Source organism: Theropithecus gelada, chromosome 1 (genome assembly GCF_003255815.1).
Source record: "Theropithecus gelada isolate Dixy chromosome 1, Tgel_1.0, whole genome shotgun sequence".
Taxonomy (NCBI): Eukaryota; Metazoa; Chordata; class Mammalia; order Primates; family Cercopithecidae; genus Theropithecus; species Theropithecus gelada.
The window spans coordinates 181,014,731-181,031,620 of NC_037668.1; positions in this window are offsets into that span (position 1 = coordinate 181,014,731).

A 16,890-nucleotide genomic window follows, 5' to 3' on the forward strand; every position below is an offset into this window, starting at 1 on the left:
TGATGCAGGTAAAGCTGCATTTCTGTAGACTGTGTTTCCTTTGGAAGAATGATCCTTGAGTAGTAATGGATTCAAACTATGCCCTGCCAATAAACAGCTGCTTGTCCTTGTGGAGATGTGCATATTCTGGCCAAGTAGTTACTTCAGGAAGCAGACCTTGAAAACAGGAGGAATGCTGGTGACACGATTTGGCTGTGTCTCCACCCAGATCTCATCTTGAATTGTAACTCCCACAGTTTCCACTTGTCATGGGAGGAGCCCAGTGGGAGATGATTAAATCACAGATTTAGGTCTTTCCTGTGCTCTTCTCGTGATAGTGAATGAGTCTTACAAGATTCAACAGTTTTAAAAATGGGAGTTTCCCTGTGCAAGCTCTTTTTTTTTTTTTTTTTGCCTGCCACCATCCATATAAGATGTGACTTGCCCCTCCTTGCCTTCCACCATGATTTCTTCAGACTCATATCTCACCACAGAAAGGAATACAGGCATATGAGAGACATAGAAAGAAAAATCTGAGTTGGGATCAGACTGAATATGAGAAGTAAGAGTGAGAGAGGACTCAGATCACCGAGGTTTTGTTTGAGTGTACCAGAATCTCTACTCTGGGTAGCTACAGTCTCTCGGATGTTAGTGTTTCTGATAGGAAAAACACTTCAGATTTGTTTTATTAAAACGGCTTTTTTCTTCTTTAGAGACAAGATCTTGCTCCATCGCCTAGGCTGGAGTGCAGTGGCGTGATCTCAGCTCACTGCAACCTCCACCTCCCGGGTTCAAGTGATTCTCCTGCCTCAGCCTCCTGAGTAGCTGGGATTACAGGCACACACCACCATGCCCAGCAAATTTTTGTATTTTAGTAGAAACTGGGTTTCACCATGTTGGCCAGGCTGGTCTCAAACTCCTGACCTTAGGTGATCCACCCACCTCGGCCTCCCAAAGGGAGGTCGCTTGGGATTATAGGCGTGTAATCCCATGCTTGGGATTACAGGCGTGAGCCACCAAGCTTGGCCTAAAATGTATATACATATTTTTAACTATTGGGAAGAGCTTCAGACACCAGGAAGCTGGTTGCTCCCTGACAGATAAAGTTACAGAGCTTTAATTTGGTCTGGGAAAACTTTGTTCCTTAGCAATTAAGCCACACATTGGGAATGTGTTGGGAGAAAAACTTTTTCTCCACCAACTTGCTGAGGGACTGTGAGTTAACAGTTAACTGACAATAGACAGATTAACAGAAGAAAAGACAAAATTTATTCGCATGCTTGCAGGAACACACAAGCAAGTGGCTATCTGAATAGCGGGAGCAATGGTTTTATATGGCTGAATAATGGTAATGGCTGAATAAAAAAAAGAGGGATGGGGCAGAAGATAGATTTTCTAGGGAAACAAATGAGACAGTTGGTAATAAAGTTTGTTCATACAATTTTCATCCCTGGAGGTAATGGTCAGTGTCCTTGCTGGCTGAAAGGTCTCTGAGACAGGAGATTTATGACAACTTCATTCTAAAAGCTCTGCCTTTATCAGATAAGGGAAGCTCAAAAAAGGCTTCTTTCTGCATCGCGTTGGCTGTGTTCCAAATGACTTTAATTTAAGTCATCTTTATGCCATGTTGGTGGAACATGAGCCCTGTCAAATGCAACTTGTAAGCTCTAGTGTTTTGGAGCTTTTGTCGCGATGCATTAATTTAGTTCCATCATTCCAGCTACTCCTTTGACCCTAAAATTGCACTTATCTCTTTTTATAAGGCCAATGCTTTTCAAGTGTTGGGCCTCACAAAATGCTGGTATTCATAAGGGAATTTATGAGGGGTTGCTAGTTTGTGGAAAAAATAAGTAATTTTATTTTAGATGAATTGAGTTTCAATTAAAGGTAAGAACTCTAAGTGCAAATGTCCACTTCTGTAAATAGAAAACAAAGACCTGAGCTTAGGAAAGAAACTGGAAATACAGATACGGATTGGAAGGTCATGCATGGTCATAAGCTGAAAGGTGAAGGAGGTGAAGATCCCGAGAGAGGAGATGGAACTAGAAGGCTCTGCACTGAACCTTAGAGGAAGTTTACTTTTATACTGTGTGGGAAGGAAGAATCAGTGAGAGGATCAGAGAATGAAAGATGCAGTGAAGTCACATAAGAGGAAGCCTATGAGACTGTAGCCTCAAGAAAGCTGGGGAAATAGTTTTTAAATAGGAGAAGCCATGTTTACAGTCATACCAATCTGAATGTGCCCATCTCATCTGATCTCAGAAGCTAACCAGGGTCAGGCCTGGTTAGTACTGGATGGGAGACCACCTGGGATTACCTGGTGCTATAGGTCTTTTTTTTTTTTTTAATTATTTTTTTAATTTAAAAAGGAGAGGATAGTCAATAATAGTCTAAGCTGTCTTAAACTGAAGGGGTCTGTCAATAAAAAGAAGGCCAAAGGGCCAGGTGTGCTGGCTCACACCCATAATCTCAGCACTTTGGGAGGCCAAGGTAGGCGGATCACCTGAGGTCAAGAGTTCGAGACCAGCCTGGCCAACATGGCAAACCCCCTCTCTACTAAAAATATAAAAAATTAGCCAGGTGTGGTGGCAGGCGCCTGTAATCCCAGTTACTTGGGAGGCTGAAGCAGGAGAATCGCTTGAACCCAGGAGGCAGAGGTTTCAGTGAGCCGAGATTGAACCATTGCACTCCAGCCTGGGTGACAGAGGAAAAAAAAAAAAGGCCAAAGAAAGACAAAGAAAATGATACAGAACCTGGTCAGTTGAGCAGAAAGGAGCCAGAGTTACAATAGGCAATTAAGGTTGTAAAACAGGTTGCTTTTTTTTTTTTTTTTTTTTTAATGGGTAAGAGGGCATTTGATATACCAGGTTGCAAGAAAATGGGCAAATAACAGAAGGCCCATTACTGTAAGAAGGGGCTCAGGAACTGGCCCCAGGTTCAGAATCCCTGACAGAACCCAAATCTGTGGCACTCCTGCAGCTCCAAATTTTAGCTGAATAAGATGGAAAGCCTGCTACTCTTGTTGAATAAGTGATTCTGAAACCATGGAAATGTATATAAGGTAATAGTGTGGCTCATGTTTATAGAATGTTTATTTTTCATCTGTTTGAGAGATATGTTTTGTAATTATTGTGAAAATCTGTGTGTGTGTTGGTTATTTAAATGTTTAGGTAGATTGTGTTTTTTAGGTTTGAAAATTTATTCTGTCAGATATTTGAAATATTTGAATAAAATATGTAAAATACAAAAACATAGTTTAAAATATTTTAGGGGAATTTAGTCTTTTATTACTAATAACAAATTGCATATTAACCTAAGAACAAATCAAATCGTTCTTTAATTTTTAAAATAATTGGATTTATAAATAGAAGAAGTTGAACTTAATAATGAAGTTTTATTTTAGAAGGGGCCATGCGCGGTGGCTTATGCCTGTAATCCCAGCACTTTGGGAGGCCGAGGCGGGCAGCTACTGGGGAGGCTGAGGCAGGAGAATTGCTTGAACCCAGCAGGTGGAGGTTTCAGTGAACCGAGATCACATCACTGCACTCCAGCCAGGGAGTGAGTTGAGACAGCAAGACTCTGTCTCAAAAAAAAAGAAGAAAACATGGGAAAAATTCTATGACACTGAATTTAATAAAGATTTTTTAAATATGACATCCAAAACACAAGCAACAAAAGAAAATAAATAGAACTTCATCAAAATTAAGAACTTCCGTGAATCAAAGAACATCATCAAGAGAATGAAAAGACAACCCATAGAACGGGAGAAAATATTTGCAAATCATATATCTGACAAGGGATTAATATCTAGAATATATAAAAGACTCCTACAACTCAACAACCAAAAAGCAAGCAACCCAATTAAAACATGTAAAAATGTTCAGAAATGAAACAGACTTGAATAGAGTTTTCTACAAAAAACTATACAATGGCCAACAAGCACATGAAAAGATGCTCAACATTACTAGTCATTAGGGAAATGCAAACCCAAACTACAGTGAAATACCACTTCACACCCATTAGGATGGCTATTATGAAGAAAGAAAAAATAACAAGTGCTCATGAGGATGTGGAGACATTAGAACCTTTGTGCATTGCTGGTGAGAATTTAACGTAGTACAGCTGCTTCGGGAAACAGTTTGGCTGCTCCTCCCAAACTCAGGCAATCCTCCTGCCTCAGCCTCCCAAAGTGCTGGGATTACAGGCATGAGGCACTGTGTCTGGCCTTATTCTGCTTTGTTTGTTTGTTTGTTTGTTTCTTTTTAGATGGAGTCTCTGTCACCAGGCTGGAGTACAGTGGCATGATCTCGGCTCACTGCAATCTCAGCCTCCTGGGTTCAAGTGCCTCTCCTGCCTCAGCCTCCAGAGTAGCTGGGACTACAGGTGAGCACCACCTCACCTGGCTAATTTTTTGTATTTTAGCAGAGATGGGGTTTCACCATATTGGCCAGGCTGGTCTCGATCTTCTGACCTCATGATCCACCTTGGCCTCCCAAAGTGCTGGGATTACAGGCATGAGTCACCGTGCCAGGCCCTTATTCTGCTTTTATGAGGTACCTAGAATAGTCGAGTTCATAAAGACAGAAAGTAGAATAGTGATTACCAGGGGCGAGGGGGAAGGGTAGAATGGAGAGTTATTGTTTAATGAACACAGAGATTCTGTTTGGAATTATAAAAAAGGCTAAGGAGAAGGTGTGTGATGAGGAAGTTGAAGGCTTTGATTTTGATTGGCAGAAGTAGGCTATAATTGCAAGAAACATTTAGGGTGAGTGGTAGTGTTTTAAATTTAACTTAATATCAAGGCCGGGCATGGTGCCTCACACCTGTAATCCCAGCCCTTTGGGAGGCTGAGGCAGGAGGATCACTTAAGGTCAGTAGTTCAAGACCAGCCTGGCCAACATGGTGAGACCCCTTATCTCCACTAAAAATACAAAAAATAGCCAGATGTGGTGGCTCATGCCTGTAGTCCCACCTACTTGGGAGGTCGAGGCCGGAGAATCGCTTGAATCTGGGAGGCAGAGGTTGTAGTGAACGGAGATCGCACAACTGCACTCCAATCTGGGTGATAGGAGTGAAACTGTCTCAAAAACAAAACAAAACAAAAACAAAAACAAAAACTTACTATCTAAAGAGACAGAATGGGAAGAGATTGTAGATGGTGGAAAGGGGAGTAAGTGAGAGGAAGAAGTCCTGGGAGAAAGTAAGGGAAAACAGACGTTGGAATGAGGGATGCCTATTTCTCCAAGATGCCAAGGAGAAGAGAAAAAATATAAAGATATTTTAGAAGAAGAAAGGAGGAAAAACTGAAGGGATTACTTACAAATAACTTTGATCTCTATAAAGAAGGAAGTTGGATGTTAAATCGTCTTTGGATGAGGACGAGTCCCTAGAACATAAGCGTGTGCATGGCCTGTTTCCTCTGTCTCAAATGCTTTGCCCCCAGTCACCCATGCAGCTCATCTCCCATTTCCTTCAAATCCTCTTCTCAGTGAGGCCAACTCTAGCACCATATCTTAACCTGCTCTCTGCAGTCTGGAACCCCTTTAGCTTCTTCTTTTTCTCTTTTTCCATAGCTCTTATTACTGTCAAATATACTATATAATTTACCTACTGCATTTGTTTTCTGTCACCCCTCACCAGAATGTAAGGCCACAAGAATAGGGAGTTTTTGTCTTTTTTGTTTACTTAGAATGGTGCCTGCTGTTCAACAAATATTTGTTAACAAATAAAAAGAAAAGTAGATGTTGAATGGAGGCAAGAAAAAAAGGAAAGATCATTTTTGGAAAACTTGTAGTAAAGCTGATATTTACTTGTTTCAAATCATACAGCTGTACTAGTTGTTAAAATATTGACACACTTCTCTATCAGTTGGCAAGTATCTGCTGCTCAGGTAACCTCCGCTTCTCCCCCAGGCCTCAGTCAGCAATGAAAGAGTAAATGCAAAATGTACCTAGGTCGTCTCTCAGACCCTGCTCTAAAACCATATCAATTTAAGGTTGATGCCTCTGTCATACTAGTTGTTTAAAATTTTGAATATTATCCATGACATAGATGATTTTAAGGAATCAGTAAAAAATAACCAAATTACTGGGCATTACTGGGCAGATTATTGGGCAGCAGTATGGACCCCATTGAAGTGAAAAGCGTGAATTTATGGAAAGCCATGTCAACCAAGTTCGCTGACTTCCTCCATCAAGTCATCAGCACACAGAAAGTGACAATAAAGATGATTAAGATAGAGCAGAGATGGGCGTGAGAGTGGGGGTGGGAGATGGGCTAGAGATTTTAGTTGATAAGAAGAAGCTACTTGGAGTTGGCTGATAATGGGATCTGGCTGAGGGTTCAATGTCATTTTCCTGATGACATTTAACCAGACGAATGGATTAGATGACTTGGGAGGGCTTCAGTGATGACAGAATCCAGAGTGGTGGTCCCCTTACAACTGCCAGGGAGGACAAATTTTTCTTTACCCTCTTAGATTCAATTTTTGGAGGCTTTCAAGTGAAACTGACAACAGATTAGCAAGAAAATAGATTTAATCATTTATGTACAGGACACACATAAATTGGGACCTATATACCATTTCAACAGGGAAGGGGAGGAGAAGAGTATTTATGGGAAAACAAATGACTTTCTGGAAAGACTTACGGACTTTTAGGAGAATAGATGGGACACATAATAGTTTTGTGACAATGCCCATTTAAGAGTGGTGTGGAGACTTGTGGCTCACACCTGTAATCCCAGCACTTTGGGAGGCTGAGGTGAATAGATTGCTTGAGCTCAGGAGTTCGAGACCAGCCTGGGCAACATGGTGAAACCCCGTCTCTACAAAAAATACAAAAATTAGCTAGCCATGGTAGCACATGGCTGTAGTCCTATCCTAGCTACTGGGGAGGCTGAGGTGGGAGGATCGCTTGAACCTGGAGAGGTCAGGCTGCAGTGGGCCGTGATCATGCCACTATACTCCAGCCTGGGCGACAGAGTGAGACCCTGTCTCACACACACATACACACACAATTCTAGAGTAGTGAATTTTGGAGCCCTTCACTACACAACTCATTTGAGCTTTGGGACAAAAAACCAAAAAGAGTCAACTTCAATTATTTTTGTTCCTGTTGTCATATGTCTGAGGACCTTATCATTTCAATATTGAATTGAGACAATAACTCTTTATCATAGATTGTCCTGAGTGTTATAGAAAATAGCATAATGATACGAGACACACTGCCTGCCCTCAAGATGCTTATCATCTAGTGGGAGAGGCAACATTGATATTCTTCAAGCATGTCACTTGTAAGGTTGTGTATTATAGATTATAAATATGATTCGATTTTAAATTCTAGGAAACCAGTGTAAAATAGTGGGTCATGGGCAGAATCTGATAGACATCCACTGTTCTCTTGGATTTGATCACCTGTGTAATACTGCAGTTTCAGCTCTCCTAGAGAATTCTGCTTGCCAGTGAAAGTGCTACTTTGAGACTGTGTTGTAAAATGTTCAAGTCCATTTCAAATTTAAAGTATCTTACCATTGTTGTGATGAGTCAAATTATACCAGCTCTTGGCCACACCATTCTAAGTATCCTCTTTGGAAAGAGAAACTCTGAAAATATATATCTTTTGGCCAAGTGGCAATTTTTATACCTTCTCTTTTACTTTTAAAGAGGTTTTTGTTTATTTATTTATTTATTTTTTGGATGTTATTAGCAGTCTACACAGGATCTGTGTAACAAACAGATCCTATTTTGACTTCTACTCTAAATTATGTCTGTGTGATTTTAATTCAACCAGTGCCTACTTTTCAGTCTAGACACACATTTGCCTGACAGTAACAGGTGATATCATCTCTATATGGGAATATGCTCTTATTAAACACATTTGTGGTTGAAAGCACCATTTTTTACGTGAGAAACCATGTAGAGAGAGCTCTGCTTGTATTATGGGGGGAAGTCGGGGAGGGATGATATATTTCTTCCTTAGCTTATCATAATTAGAGATATTTGTGTGAAAATAGAATCTCTGTTGCTTAAGTGTTGCTCAGCTCCTGCTGATCTGTTCTCACTCACTGGCATAGTCCTTTGTAATATAATAGTTAGTTGCTGTGGAGATGATTATCCTGTCATGGAGAAAGAGACTCATGAATTCAAATGAAGAATGAGCAGCAGGAGCAAAAGAACTATGCCAAAAGCCAAGCACTTCATCCAATTTAATTTTATCTTGCCTTTTTAATATATGTTATGTCATAAAGTTGGATGTATCCACTTAAATAATATAGTTTCAGGGCTAATGATGAATAATGACAAAAGGCAAATTTGAAAGGAAAAGCAAAATATAATACTGACATCCTATACAGAGGCAAGAATGAGTTCAAGTTGTAGAAAATTCAACAAGAATAAACATATACTATTGGACCATGCCCTATGGTTTAAATAAACAATTAAGTATTTGGACACTTCTACTGCAGTCTTGATGAATTGTTCGGGTAATTCAGGCATCATTCAACAAGTAGGAAGCAGAATGTTGAGACAGAAAGAGAATGGTCTATGTATCAAACAGCTGATTTGAATTCCTACTCTGCCATTTACAAGTCATTGTCTTAGGATTCTGTTTCATCAATTATAAAACTGGGAAAAATTTGTAGAGTTGTTTTCATGGCTGTTCAACTGGTATGGACTCATATGGCCATGTCAGTCATTTACAGCCAATGACATTCATTCATTGGTCATTGCATTCATTCTAATGGGTTAGTGCCTGTTCTGTACTAGTTATTACATATTCCAAATATTATCTATGTTTGTCAGGGCAAGATAGGCTATGCGGTTATAACAGACAAATTCTGAAATCTTAGTGGTTTAACACAATGAAATTATATTTTTCGCTCCTGTAGATTCCAGTGTGGATTTGTCAGCTCACCTTCCTCTTGTGGCTGGTGGCTTCCAAGCCAAGATCATTATTGCAGGAGAAAAGAGGGATGGAGGAGGCACGTCAGCTTTTAACTTCTTTGGCCCCAGACACATGCTATTTCTACTCATAGTTCTCTGTTGGGAACTAGTCCCGTGGTCCCAATCTATCTGCAAGTGAAGCTGGGAGATGTGGACATTTTGCAGTCATTAGTGAGCACTGTAACTATCTCTGCCATATCACCCTTTGTTTTTGTGAGTATTAGATAAGATAAGGTAGACGAAGGATTTACAATTGTCTCTGATGAGCAACATTAGATGGCAAAGCTTGATCCAGGTTTAAGGCTTGGCATGAATAATGACATGGTTGAGATTTTCATTTTTACCTGAAACAAGCAAATAAGCAGAAGAAAGAATATTCATGAAGTGATAAAAAATACAGGGTAATACGTGTTGAATGCAGTGCCCCAGTGCCTCCACCTGCCTTGTTCCTTATGGAGGCACATCTTAGATCAGCAGCCTCAGCAGCCTGTGGAGGGGAGGAATATACCAGCTCTGAGGAGCCCAGATCAGAGGCTTGTTGCCTTTCAACTATTTTAGGGCTGGATGGTGGTAGTATGGTGAGTGAAAGGGATATGTCGACATGCAAGAGTGTGCCCTATTAACATAAAGAAATTTCTTTGCCTTGATACCTCAGTTAGGAAAAAAGAAAGAAAGAAAGAAAGAAATTTCTTGCTGAGTTATAGTTCTCTATTACACAATTTATTCCTCAGTGCATCTTTGAGACTGTATGAAAAAGAATGTCCCGAGTTTATACTTTGTGTCTATGGTAGAATTATGCTGGATATTGTAGGGTGTAATATAGGCTAAAGAAAAATAAAACCTAATCTCCTCTCCTAAATAGTTTATCATCTAATTAAGGAGATAGAAGTCTCTTTCAGTAAATACATCAATAAATAAATGGCAAAACTGTATGTATGAAATAAAGACAATTTTAAAATAGGGTAGGATAAAATAAGGTGTTGATTCTGAGGTACAAATGACCAAAACAAAAGGAATGAAAGAAGAGGAGAAGTACTAGGAAAGTTAGTATCAGTCAGGCAGCATTAATTTCCCATGGACGGTTAAAGAATATTGTAGTTTAGGTTCTGGTACCACAGCCAAGAAGTGCAGACATCACATTTAACAACAGGACTAGTGTTGGAGGCTGAGAAAATTTCAGCTCAGTTGCTGTGGACAAGGTAACACCAGCAGTAGCCTGGGTGCTGTGGAAATGAAATGTGGATGAGATATGCCCCTGGGGCATCTCAGAAATGTCAGAGGAAAACTGGGAAGGCACATTAAAAAGTGGGCAAAGGACATGAACACACACTTTTTAAAAGAAGGCATAAATGAGGCCAACAGTCATATAAAAAACCCCCTCAGCATCGCTGATCATAGGAGACATGCTAATCAAAACCACAATGAGATTTCATCTCACACCAGTCAGAATGGCCATTATTAAAAAGTCAAAACATAACAGTTGCTAGTGAGATTGTGGAGAAAAAGGAACGTTTATACACTGTTGGTGGGAGTGTAAATTCAACCATTTAGTTCAACTATTGTGGAAGAGAGTGTGGCAATTCCTCAGAGACCTAAAAACAGAAATACCATTCAACCTAGCAATCCCATTACTGGGTATATACCCAAAGGAATATACATTGTTCTGTCATAAAGACACATGCATGCATATGTTCGTTGCAGCACCATTCACAATAGCAAAGACATAGAATCAACCTAAATGCCCATCAGTGATAGACTGGATAAAGAAAATGTGGTACATATACACCATGGAATACTATGCAGCCATAAAAAAGAACAAGATCATGTTCTTTGCAGGAACATGAATGGAGCTGGAGGCCATTACCCTAAGTGAATTAACACAGGAACAGAAAACCAAATACCGCATGTTCTCACTTATAAGTGGGAGCTAAATGATGAGAACACTTGGACACATACAGGGGAACCACACACAATGAGGTCTATTGGAGGGTGGAGCCTGGGAGGAGGGAGAGGATTGGGAAAAATAACTAATGAGTACTATGCTTATTACCCGGGTGATGAAATAATCTGTCTAACAATCCCCCAAGGTGCACATTTACCTATTTAACAAACCTGTACATGTCTCCCTGAACTTAAAATAAAAGTTAAAATTAAAAAAGAAAAGAAAAACTAGGAAGACAGAGCTAAGGGCTTGCCATTAACCAGCAAGGGTAAAATGAGAAAGAAAAATTGTACAGTGTTGAATTCATACCAACAGGTTACAGAAATATTTAAATTATCTCTATAATTGTAATTGCTATCTTTATATAAAATAAATCTTTATATTGTATATTATAAGCATTTTCCCATATTACGGAGTCATATTTAAAACATAATTCATAATAAACAGAAAATAATACCCCTCAAGTATTAGATTATATGCTAAATGTTTAGAAATATACATTTTTCATTTAATTTTTATAATATTTATATGAAGTAGGTAAATTATCACCACCTTACAGATACAAGTATATGAGGCTAGGAGATGTTAAAGTCATGCAGCGAGTACTTGACTGAGTCAGGTGAAACCTTACAGTGTCTGATTGGAAAGCCTGTCCTCTGACCGTACTGCCTTTCATATTGTATATCATCATGTCAAGGTGCCACCACCTAATCAACTGCTTCCCCTACTGTTGAATATTTAAGTTGTTTTAAAGTTTTTAAAAAAATCATCAATAGTCTGTGAACACTTAAGTAGATCACTTAAGAACATTTAAGTAGATCTAAGGGTTTTCACCTTTTACATACACGAAAATGGTAACTGCCATTAACTGGTGTAGTAACCACTTCACAATGTAGATAAATATCTATATCAAATCACAGTGTATACATCACATATGTACAATTTTGATGTCTCAATTATTTCTCAATAAAGCTGGAGGGAAATAATCTAAGGTGAACATCCTTGCACATGCATTTTGCCATGTTGCATATATAAGATTTACATGTATACTTACACATGAATCTCTTTAACATTGATGCTTTATTAAAAAATAAAATTTTTAGGTTGAGGGGTACATGTACAGGTTTGTTATACAGGTAACTTGTGTGTCATGGGGGTCTGGTGTACTCATTATGTTGTTATCCAGTTGATAAACATAGTACTGGATAAGTAGTGTTTCTTTCTTTTCCTTCCTTCCTTCCTTCCTTCCTTCCTTCCTTCCTTCCTTCCTTCNCCTTCCTTCCTTCCTTCCTTCCTTCCTTCCTTCCTTCCTTCCTTCCTTCCTTCCTTCCTTCCTTCCTTCCTCTTTCTTTCTTCTTTCCTTTCTTTCTTTTTTTTTGAGACAGGGTCTTGCTCTCTTGCTCAGGCTGGGGTGTGGTGGCACTATCTCAGCTCATTGCAACCTTTGCCTCCTGGGTTCAAGTAATCCTCCCATCTCAGTTTCCCACGTAGCTGGGACTACAGGTGCTCACCACTACAGCCAGCTAATTTTTTGTATTTTTTGTAGATGTGGGGTTTCACCATGTTGCCCAGGCTGATCTTGAACTCCTGGACGCAAGCGATCCACCTGCCTTGGCCTCCCAAAGTGTTGGGATTACAGGTGTGAGCCACTGTACCTGGTCCGATAGATAGTTTTTCCATCCTCTCCCTCCTTGCACCCTCCACCCTCCGGTAGGCCCCAGTGTCTGTTGTTCCCCTCCATGTGTCCATGTGCTCTCAGTGTTTAGCTCCCACTTATAAATGAGAACATGTGGTATTTGGTTTCCTGTTCCTGTGTTAGTTCATTAAGGGTGATAGCCTCCAGCTCCATCCACGTTGCTGCAAAGGGTGTCATCTCATTCTTTTTATGGCTGCATAGTACTTTATGGTATATATTTACCACATTTTCTTTCTCCAGTCCACTGTTGATGGACATTTGGATTGATTCAGTGTCTTTGCTAGTGTAAATAGCGCTGTGATGAGCATACATGTACGTATGTCATTATGATAGAATAATTCCTGGGAGTGAAAATACTGGACATCAAACAGTTTAAACATTTTAAAGTTTTTGATAACATTAAACTTGCCAACTGAAAAGTTGTATCAACTACACTACAACCAATAGTATATAAAAATGATGATTTCCCTGAAACCTCCAGCACAATGGATATGGTAATTTTAAATTTTTTTGGTCAATCTAATGACAAAGCATCCCAAGCTCAGAACACCAATATTTGACTAGATTTGTGGCATTCAAGCAGCGCTTGGTGTTCCTCGCTTGGCATTAGTCTTTAATACAGTAACAAATGTCATATTAATTAACTGTAATTCATTTGCATACTTAACATTAGCCCCTCTTGAACTATGAATGCAAACCTATATTATAAAAATTAAGTCCCTGAAATTTATTTAATTCAGGTCAGCAACATTGCTCAGCCAAAGATGATTACTCTGTCTATTGGGAGACTTTTGACCAAACCATATTGGAAATTCCTTCTATAGAAGAGAGAGAAAAAAAATCACTATCCTTTAACATCTTTGTAGACAGGAAGTCATCAGGTATTCTTGTGTTTTTGATCTTCGGTATGGGTTTATGTGTGGAAGGACAGAGTAGAAGACTGGAGTGCTATTGTATAGTATAAATGAGATTTCAGGAAATGAAGGAGTGTGATGAAAACTGAAATTTTTCTTAAAAATAATAATTGCTAAGAAATGAGTTTTAAAAATATTTTGTATACTGTTTTATGTTTTAGGAGAAATAAAAACCTTCCAGGACTCAGTAAATAATGTCCAGAAAATATGTATAGCTCACTATCTAACACATAAATAAGATTATTATCTGAAAAATAAGGATTTTCGTGAGAGTATTAAAATTACTAGTGGCATGTTCTTTATAAAAAGTCTAAAATGCTACCTAATTTGTGTCTGTTCAGCTGACTAAACCACATTGTTAACAAGGAGGCTGCCTTAATTTCCAGTTTCCGATAAAACATACCTGGAGTGTAAACACGTATAGTAAAATGGAAAGCAGTAGTGCATAACAAAATCTCAGTATTAAGAGGATAGGCTTTTGAGTCAGAAAAAAATTGAGTTTATATCAAGTTCTGTCACTTCCTAGTTGTTTAATTTGGGGGCAAGGGACAGTTGTTTAACCATTTCTGCATCGTTTCCCAAACTATAAAATAGGGATGCTTACACTCACTTTGTGCCCAAGTTGGAAGGGTGAAAGGAGAATATGTACTTGAAATGACATGTAGATGACTATTAAGTGTTACTTATTTCATTATTCAGCATGTTTCTTGGTAGATAGACTAGTGACCCAGATCTGTAATTATTTAGCTACTATGGACTCATACTAATTTCACCTTATAGTAATTTAATTTGCTTAGTTATAATAAGCTGTCATTCTCACTGTGGGTACCATTAGGTGTGAAGTAAACAATCTGTAGCTCATTATTTTCAATTAACAGTAATACAAGTCAGGCTCCAGGAGATGAATAAAAAAGATGAAGAGCAAAAGGTCCAAGGGCACCAGAATATAAAATAACTCTTGAAGAATCTTGAGAAAATAAATTGTTTCAAGGTCGACATTTATTTGAAAATGAGATATGGCATTAAACATGTGCAGGAAATTTTATGCTTTGAGTGGACATGGGTTAGTGCTAAAGTCTTTAATATAATTCATTTAACAGCCCCATAATCTGTTAAATAGCCAAGTGATTTTATTTTTTGTGTATTTTAGGCAGCAAAATGAATAGCTCTTTAAGTGCTTTTTGATGTGTGAAGTAATACACTTTTTAATTGACACTAGTTAAGTATCCTTCATTTAGTAAAGTCTTCCCCGTCCGTTGATGGTATTTTTCTCTGACAAAGCAGAACATGTTTGTGAGTTGGTATCCATAGATATTATAATGACCTTTTATAAGTGTGATGACAAAGGATTTGATAATAATATGTGAACAGGTAAATATGAAGATTTACATGAAACGTAGCAAGGCAAAAAGTTATCTTTGTAAGTGGCACCAGAATGTATCTTAGAGAGGGAATTGTGTTACTTCAGAAAGGCATACTTTAATAGACTGGAGTGGAAGATGAGACTCTCAGTCGGGCCAGCAGGAGACGCGGGCAAAAAACTTAGCATAGATGAGAGGATTCTGAAAAGATGGTAGAGTAGGGAGCACCAGAAATCTGTCTCTCCATGTAGAGAACAATTGCATTGGCAGTCTGTCTGATGTAACTATTTTGGAAATCTGGAGTTTATTAAAGAACTGCAACATCTAGGGGAAGGCTCGATGGTAAATTGTGGTTAATTTGATTGGGTTTTTCGTTTGTTTGTTTTTGAGACGGAGTTTCGCTCTTTTGCCCAGGCCAGAGTGAAGTGGCGCGATCTCGGCTCACTGCAACCTCCGCCCCTCCGGGTTCAAGCAATTCTCCAGTCTCAGCCTCCTGAGTAGCTGGGATTACAGGCGTCCGCCACAATGCCTGGCTAATTTTTGTATTTTTAGTAGAGACGGGGTTTCGCCATGTTGGCCAGGTTCCTCTCAAACTCCTCACCTGGTGTGATCCACCCGCCTTGGCCTCCGGAAGTGTTAGGTTTACAGGCATGAGACACTGCGCCCAGCCAGTTAGGGTTAACATTAGCTCTTAGCATAGTAGCAGCTACCCATTCCCCACCCTTCAGCCCTGTGGCGGGCAACCGTGCTTGTGTATACAACCTTGCTTGTGTATACAACTTGTAGGAGCCAAAGTGAGCAAAACAGAACCTGACCTCCAAATATTTGGAATCTGTGCTCTGATCACTGATTGCTGCTTCTCAACACAGGGATGCTGACAAAGAAGTGGGGGCCATTGTTTTGCACTTCTCCCTGTATTGCAAGCCCCTCCTGCTGTGGCTGAAGTGATTTCCAGGGAATTTAAAGAGATGACACCTTTTTACCCCCCCTTCTTTTTTTTTCTTTTTTTCTTTTTCTTTTTTTTTTGTCCCTTTTGGGAGCCAGACATTGAAGAGTAGGACACTTGAAAGCAACTGCATATAAAAGGAGAAATTAGAAAGTCACCACAGATACCCAGGGGAAGGTGCAGGCTCAGAAAAGACCTGAGAAGACCTTAAGTTTACACCTTAGGCTGATTCTCGGCAAAGAAACCACCTACAATAATAAATACAAAAACAAAACCCAGCAAACTCTGGGAAGAAGAATCTAATTTCCAGAGTTCCCACATTAATAAATTCAAGCCTTCAATTTCCAACAAAAACAATACAAAGAAACAGGAAAGTATGGCACATAAAAGGAAAAAATAAGTAAATCAATAGAAACTATCCCTGGAAAAGACTTGATAATGGATCTACTAGACAAAGACTTTAAAAACAACTGTCTTAAAGGTACTGAAAGAACTAAAGGAAGATGTAGAGAAGGTGATGGAAATGATGTATGAACAAAGTAGAAATATCAGTAAATTGATAGAAAACCTAAAAAGAAACCAAAAAGAAATTCTGGAGCTAAAAAGTACAATGACTAAAATGAGAAATTTACTAGAGAGATTCAAAGGCAGATTTGAGCAGGCAGAAGGAAGAATGAGTGAGTTTGAAGACAGGACAATGGAAATTATCAAGTATGAAAAACAGAAAAGATTGAAGAAAAGTAGAACAGCGTCTAAGGAACATGTGGGACACCATTAGGCAGACCAACATATGACTTGTAGAAAGAGTGAAGGGCAGAGAGGATATTTGAAGAAATAATGGCTGAAACTGTCCCAAATTTGATGAAAGACATGAATATAAACACGTAGCGAACTTAACAAACTTCAAGTAGGATGAACTCACAGACTCACATTGAAACACAGTTTGATCAAACTGTTGAAAGATAAAGACAGAGAATTTTGAAAGCAGCAAGAGGGAAGTGACTCATTAACTTGAGTGATCCTCAAAAAGATTATCAGCAGATTTCTCTTCAGAAATGTTAGAGGCTAGAAGGCCGTGGGCTGACACATTCAAAATGCTAAACAAACAAAA